This window comes from Tupaia chinensis, unplaced genomic scaffold (assembly GCF_000334495.1).
Source record: "Tupaia chinensis unplaced genomic scaffold, TupChi_1.0 Scaffold000146_1, whole genome shotgun sequence".
Taxonomy (NCBI): domain Eukaryota; kingdom Metazoa; phylum Chordata; class Mammalia; order Scandentia; family Tupaiidae; genus Tupaia; species Tupaia belangeri.
Genome location: NW_006159616.1, coordinates 14,982,404 through 14,990,649, shown reverse-complemented (window position 1 = coordinate 14,990,649; position 8,246 = coordinate 14,982,404). Strand labels below are relative to the sequence as shown.

General features: G+C 40.8%; 1 protein-coding gene across 1 annotated transcript in view; it reads right to left on the bottom strand.

Annotated features, from left to right (window-relative positions):
* RERE (arginine-glutamic acid dipeptide repeats) overlaps window positions 1–6,839 on the bottom strand; it is a 545,831-nt gene extending 538,992 nt beyond the window's left edge. Inside the window, 1 exon segment of the mRNA XM_006145378.3 lies at window positions 6,454–6,839. The gene's annotated coding sequence lies outside the window, so the exon portion shown is untranslated.
* Window positions 6,840–8,246: the final 1,407 nt, after the last annotated feature.

The window sequence follows — 8,246 nt, the reverse complement described above, 5'->3', positions numbered from 1 at the left end:
TGACTAGGCAACAAGGCATCTGGTCGCTAAAACTGGTAAAATCCATATCCCTAACAGTATGTCAGCACCCATGAGGGACAAATGAACATCCTTGTTCTTCTGTGACACCTGACTACTCTTGTTTTTAGAATTATTTAATTTATTATCATTATTATTTTTAATTTGCTATAGGGCATACATCGTCACCAGAGAGAGAGGGAGAGAAAGCTAGCAAGCAAGCTGCCAGGTCTGGTACTAGAACCAACATCACCCATGTGGGAGTCCAACGCCTTAATCACCATGCCACCTGCTGGCTCCATGACACCTGACTCTTAAGGCTTAAATTTCTGTTCCACTGTTCCCCAATCCTTGAGCTCTTGAGAGACTTTCTGTTCCTGCGATCAAAACAGCCAAAATGAGGGGCTGGCAGGTGGCGTGTTGGTTAAAGGTGCTGGACTCCCACATGGCTGACCACAGTTTGAATCCTGGACCTGGCAGCTTTCTCTCGCTCTCTCACTCTGTCCCTCTCTGGTTAAAATAAATAAAAATGAATAAATGAATAAAGTTAAATAAAATAATTCTTTAAAAAAATAAAAACAAGGAATCACCAAAAAGAAAAAAAAAACAGCCAAAACGAAGTGCTTGATAGTCACGTATATAACCAAGGTAAAATTAGAGCATGACCCATGGCCTCAACTTCTGATGCAAAATCCCAAGGCAAACAGGCTATGGAGGATTCTTCAAATACCAAGTGGTCTATGAATTATCATATAAGGGAAAGTTTCAGTTATATCTATTAATTATAGCTGCTGATATACTGGAAAGTTTTACCATATAAAAATAATTTTACCCTGGCACAGACAGTTTACTTTAAAAAAAAAATAAAAAAATAAAAACACTTTTATTATTAATAGTATTATCCGGCCTAGTTACATGACAAATAGGTATTATATTTTACAATACCTGGCATACCAATAAGTTAGTTATATAAATCATAATTCCAACCAAAACATAGAGTTAACAAATATATTTCGTATTTGGGCATGTCTGAGTTATTCCAGGTCAAATATTGGTTAAAATGCTTAAGTGAGCCAGCCTATAGCCTGGTGGTTAAAGAGGCTAGACCCACATGGCTGACTACACAGTTTAAATCCCTGACCCAGTGACTTGGGAAACACATGGGCAAATGCATGTGTGCATGCCCAAAATTCCAAAAACAAATGTAGGAGAAAGGATGATGGTGTGACCATGCCCCCAGGAGGGTTTTTTCTTACTTTCTCTCTGTCTGTCTTGTGTCTAGAAAATGCATGTGCCCATTGGCCAAAAATATATATATATTTTTAATAGTTTAATCAATCTTAACAATTTTCTAACACTTTTTTTTAAAGAATTTTTGCGATAGGGCGCATATGCTCACTGGAGAGAGAAAGTGAGAAATCACCCCCTGAGAGAATGCCACGTCACATTCCATTCCATTCTCCTAAGAGTTTTGGGAACACACATGCCCCCATGCAATTTTCAATCCACTGAGTCCAGGGCTGAACTTCAATCAGCCAGGTGAGAGTCTAGCTAGCACCTTAACTACCACATCACTTGGTAGCCCCTCTAACACTCACTTAAATGCTTATTTCTCCTCATTACTTAAAAAACACTGGAACATAGGCTGGCCTAGTGTTTAAGGGAGCCAGGTCTCACATGACCAACTACACAATTCGAATACCAGACTAGCAGGGTACCTGTGTGCGTGAGCCAGAAAATCCCAACTGAACGGAGAAATGGAGAAGAGACTGCAATGTAATCGTAGACACCAAGGAGGTGCTTGTGCAAGCACGCGCTCTCTTTCTCTCTCTCAGCATTTTCTCTGTCTCTGGTGAACACAGGCACCCTCTGACAAATTTTTTAAAATAAATAAATAAACTAGACCTTTGTTAGACAAGAGATTAAGAAACACAAGCCAGCAGACTCAACAAAAATCACACTGAAACATGACAAGCAATGCTTCGCCTTTGGCATAACTATCAAGATATTAATAAATAATAATCATTTCAATATGACTTAAGAAAAATTCCTAGTTGTTAAAAAAAAAAATCTACGCCCAATTAGAGCACAGCAGTATCAGAAACTGATTATGTAAGACAATAGTGTTTGATGTGTGTGTGTGTGTAATGAAGTTCACAGCTAGGTTACAGTAATGACTCACTTAAACATCTGAGTTTCTGCTATCTTAACCTTTAAATCAAATACAAAAGTAGCTGCCAAAATCAGTTAGTAGGAAAGCAACTATTCCCAAAAGAACTTGATATATACAACTTATTTTACTACTTAAATGTTTTTTTGATTACTGAAATTTAAACAAGATGTTAAAGATTCAAAGCTAATTTAAAGTAATGGGTGCTTACTAAATCCATAATATTCAACATACACAGGTTTTTAAAAGGGTATAGATCATATTATATATACATGTTTTTATAGCATCTGGCATACTTCAGTTCAGCATCTCTTCAATATTATATAAAATTATTACAGAACCTAACAATGATTACCTTCCCATTTTCAAAGAACTTTTTTGACTAGCTGATAAGTCAAAGTTGAAAAATTAACTGGCACATTTTATTTTTTGATTTGGATTACCTATTTGTTATAAATTGGTTCTCAGTTACTCTAGTTTCCTTGTAACAAAACTTTGGCAGAGAATATACTGGATTGAAATTTCCTGACTATTCCCATTAAATAATACATTTAAACTAATATACTTCAATGTAGAACATATACAACTTTAGAGATTATGCTTTAACTTTTGGAAGCAAAGTGAATCAGAAATCACATTTCCTACAAGTAATTAGTCTGGAACAAAGAATGTTTATCCGACATGCCCGTCCCCCTTAACACTGCAAACCTAACAGTTCATTACATTAAAGCAACTGAGACGGGTTGGCATGTGTGACGATAAAAACTCTTACAGGCTCAGCCAAGGTGGCAGACGCTGCTAAGACCTACTTCTAAGACAATGACGACACATGGAGGCCCAGGTTTAGCTCTTGACCCTCTGGACAAGGCAGGATGGTTCATGCCTGTACTCCTGGCTGGCTGGGAGGCTGTGGCAGGAAGATTCCAATATGGTAATAACCAGTCAATACTCTATCAATACTCTGTCTTTCTCTCTCTCACACACACACACAATACATTCATACATAGACAAAGAAACAAAAAATCTTTCAAGACATTTATTAAGCAAATCTCTGAAACCACACCCTGGTTTAGAAGCCTTTAAGCAGGAATTTGGCCCTCTTCTCTGTTAATCTATATATACTCTCGCTTCACATTTTATCTGACTTCCAAATTTTACTTTTCTTAAAAATATAACCTATATGGGACCAGTACATGGCATAGTGGTTAAGGCGCTGGATATTCCCATATGGCTAACCATGGTTCGAGTCCCAGACCTGGTGGCTTGCTTTCTCCCTTCCCCTCTCTCTCTCTCTCTCTGTGTCTCTCTCTGGTCAAATTAAAATAAATAAATGAATAAATTTTAAATTAAATAATTCTTTAAAAATATATGTATAACCTATATAAGTCATCTTGTCATACTTAATTTTACTTACATTTAATGACTTTTGAAAACAATACTACTACAATCCACTGTTATTACATAGACGAAGTTGCTCATTTTAGTGAGATCTTCCCACCTTGACTCCTCCTCTAGCCCTCCACCCCTCTACATAAGGAAAATCCTTAAGGAAAACCTCTCTGTCCAGTACTAGACAAAGGGTTTATTTGACTTTTTACTAATGATACTAAAAACTTTTTCAAAAGACTAATAGTATATGTATAGTTTCCAACACCTGAAATGCAAATTAAACTAATTTTGTTTAATATTTCAAGACAAACTCTTTCTCATAAAGATGGAAGAGTATCAATTCAAAGGAATCCTTGGAAGTTGCAATGTGTAAATACTTCTAATAATAGAACAAATTAATGTCAAGACATAGCCAATAACATAATAAAGCCTCAATGCAACCGTGCCTGTCAAAGGGCATCTGTATTAGCAGCTCCAGGAAGTGGCATTTGCAGAAAGGCATTACAACTGCGTTTAAAAGAAAATCATTACGCCTCAGCTGTTAATCCCCTCCCCCATCCTCTCCGTCTGGATCCCTCGTAGCAATTAACCAGTAGAAGGTGCTATTCTGCAAGCCATACGTATTCACATCAATCTCCATCCTTGGGCAGGAGCAGAGTTTACCCTGGGTGGACTCTCAGTTTTATTTCCTGTCCAATGTTCAAAGAAGCCTATCTATACTAGCCTCCAAACCAGAAAACCAAATCTTTTCTTTTACCCTCATTCACAAAAAATAACAGTGACAGCTCAATAGCCAGCAAACCTGACCATCAAACCATCAGATCACTAATACACGCACACACCATGATTTTGATAAACATTAACCTCAAATACAGTCTTTATCATCTTAACTGAGATGACCTATTTCTACCTAGAAAAGAGGACCCTGGTCACATTCATGACAATAACAGTCAAGTAAATAAATCAGTGTCCCCAACAAAGTCAGAGAGGAATATGAAAGCCCTGAGAGCTGACTGTAGGGCCACCACACATAAAGAGGCATTTTATCTTTACATACACAAAAAAGAAAGAGCAGCAGAAACCAAGGCTGCAGAAGACAGACAGAGAAAAGGAGACTCTGAACATGTTTTGGTGTCCTTTAGTTTCCGATGTACTCTTCTGACTCCCAAGGTTGAAGAAAAGGCCAGACATGAGATGGGTGGAAGAAAGCTGAAAAAAAAAAAAAGCACCCTCCCTTCCCCCATCTTCTCTCCTCTTTCCCAAAAAGAGCTGTTTGTCTGTGCAAACCTAGTCCCAAATATGGGAGAGAGAGAATGAATGTGTGTATGGAAGAACAATGAGCCCTCAGCCTGGTATTGTGTGTGTGTGTGTGTGTCTGTGTGTGTGTGTGTCTGTGTGTGTGTGTGTGTGTGTGTGTGTGTCTGTGTGCCTCTTTTCCCTTAGACCTCAACAACAGGGATTGCTGGAAGTCAGCTTTCCACCTAGCCTAGGCCACCAAAATCAAAACTGCCCTCAGCCTGGTATTGTGTGTGTGTGTGTGTCTGTGTGTGTGTGTGTCTGTGTGTGTGTGTGTGTGTGTGTGTGTGTCTGTGTGCCTCTTTTCCCTTAGACCTCAACAACAGGGATTGCTGGAAGTCAGCTTTCCACCTAGCCTAGGCCACCAAAATCAAAACTGGTTTACAATTTACAGTGGAATTAACTCAGCAAGCAAATCCATGGAAGGAAATATCTACCCAAGGATGATTTTTATTACTAAATAGATCCATCCTCTTCCCCTCCCCCAACAGACTCAGACTAGAGACTAGTGTACACCAGACAAAAAGGTCTCTTTTTAAATGGAAAGCAATGATCCAAACTGTTTCAAATCTAAACATAGGATGCATTAATTTGTGTCACACTAAAAACCTTATTTTATAGTGAACTTGGCATTAAAAACCTTTTTTTGCAGTTCACCAAGTTCACCGTTTTACTAGTTACCTTTTTTGTGTTTAAAAAATTGCTCTGGAGACAGCTATTTCAAGATTCAAACAAAACTACTTTCTAAATGTACCTTAAAATAGTAACACATACTGAAACATTTAAAGCACCCAGTTTCTCGAGGACACATTTTGCTTAAATCACTGTTTGAAGTCTGTAATCCAGAAAAATTGTAAGCAAACCTTGGAAAAGAGACAGAGAAAAATGACAATTCAACAATGAATCATTTTGTTTTCCTTTCAACAACTTCTCAAGCAACCAGTTTCAAAGAAAACCTGCAATACTTGCCCACCTCCCAACACACACACACACACAGTCTATGAAAAACTATTTATCTTTTTTTCAATAACCTTAAACAATTAATAGAATCCATCCTGCTTCAAAGAGCAGAACTAAAACATGGTAAGAATTCTATTCTGCTGCAACTGATTTTTGGTTTCATAATTTTGTGATCAAATAGAACAGAGAACTAGAGGCTATCTTCCCCTAATGTGAAAATTATTAAATAAAAGTCCGCCCCCAAAAACCACCAAATCCACAAACATTCAAGAAATTTACAGTTTCAGTCCCTGACTTCCTTCACTCCCACAGCTCAGCCAGTAATTTAGTCACATGAAACAGTTTAACCTCAGACAAGTACAAGATCATGAAGCTTCCAAGAGAGAACAGGGGTCAGAAGGCACGTACGACAGTCACCTGGCCCGGGCAGGACTAAAGAAGTCCCTGGCCCTTTATCCTCTGTCACCCTCCTGCTCTGCCCTCGACTTCTGTGGCTTCGACACCAGTCTTTTCCCTCTGGCTCACCCAGGACGGGTGACTGCTTTCACGGCCGACCCTCCTGGCCCACCCAGCACCCTTCACCAGGATGAGGGGCCAAAAGAGAAAGCACACGACACAGCGCAGGCAAGTTGGAGACTTACCTTCCCCTAATGCGCTACACCATCAATAGAGAGGTGTTCGCGGCCCAGCTCCTGGGAAAGTGGAGGGGACGGGGCGGGAGGCCGCGGGAGGCTGCGGGGCCGCGGGGCGCAGGGCCGAGAGGGGCCGGCCCGCGGGGACGCGACGCGGAGGGGCTTGGGGGCTGCCCTGCCGTGACCTTTCCCGACTTGAGACTAGGCTCCCTCCAATATCAGGCAAAGCCTTCAGAAGCGAGAGCCCAGGATCATGTCTGGTTTTGTTTTTCGGAGGGCGATGGACTCCCTAAGGATGATGGTGATTTTTTTTTTCCTCAACTAGGAGAGAAACGAGGCAGAGACAATGTGGGGAGCAAGAGAGGGGAAGAGGAGGGGAAGAGGCGGGGACCGAGGCCCAGAGGGGCGAGCGTCTCGGGCGTGCGCCCCGCTCGGGCCCGGCCCACCTCGCAGTATTGCGCCTCTCCATTGGTGCATCGCTGCTGAACGTAATCAGGGTCCTAGCCAATAGGAGGCGGAGGGCGGGCGGAGGGGCGGGACTTCTTCTCCCCATTCCCCCCCAACCCAACTCTGCACTTTTTTTTTTTTTTCCTTTTTAATAAAATGAGCAGAAGAGAAGGCGGGGGAGCGCCTGAGCTCTGGCTGCGCTTCGGCCCTTGGGCTCGAGGGCGCGACCAGACAGCCAGGGGAGACGGGCTGGGCTCCCCGCCTGGGCGCGTCTTTGTGCGAGGCCACGCTCCGGACGGCACCTTGTTCCCCTCCGGGCGGGGTCAGTGCTGGTGAAACCGGCTGCCACGGAGCAGACCCGCCCCGGACCGGCAGCACAGAGCAAGCAGGTCCCGGGGGCGGCATTGGCGGGAGTCCAGTTACTCTTGTTAGTACCAGGGTCATAATTTGCCTTTTCAGTCATTGAAGACGTGGATTCACATCCCTCAGGGGCTACAGACTGGGTTCGAATTTGCTTATGGATTGTTGCGATATTCTAATGAGCAATTTATAACATTTTTTAAAATAATGTATATGACAAAAGACGAATTAAGAAAGAAGACCTACATTGGTAAATTGCACTGCTTATTTGAAAAAAAATAACAAAAATTGTCCTTATGGAATAAAGGGACTACAACCACAGATAAATATAGTAGAAAGAGAACAGTTTACAACTCTATGCCATCAGTTAGTGGGGGGGAAAAAAAAAAAAGCCAAACATCACCTTTTTTGGGAGAAGAATATAGTATTGTGGCCCACTTCTCCAAGGCTGATAATCATAGGGTCTGTGATGCTATAAGGGGAGTAGGGGCAGGCCAATTGCTGATATTCTATTTAATATAATTTATAGGATTGAGGGGTTTGGAAAGTTTAATTATGATTAGCAGTTTTTGAAATGCATATCATGTTTATTGAGTTCTTTCACAGACCCTGGCATGAATCCAGAGTGAATCATCAACCTATTGTTGGTTTGTTAATATTCTGTAAATGCTTATTGGTATCCTTATACCATACACTCTTCCTGAAGGAGTTAAGATCTGTATATAATAGAATAATTAAGGGATAGAACATAGTTCAAAATAATTCCCTCATCTATTCCAAATGAAGTGATAATTTTCTCTTTGGAATTTCTATTCAGATTATAATTTCCACATCCATAGCTTCTTTTAAAAATAATTTTGGCTAGCAGATGTTATTGGACCCAAGAGATCTAAAAATAAATGGGTCCTTGCCATCACCTTTCTCAGTAACTTTCAGGGAAAAAAAATCCTCTTTGCTGCAGTTGCTTTAGCTTTGGGTAAACAAACTAATACTTC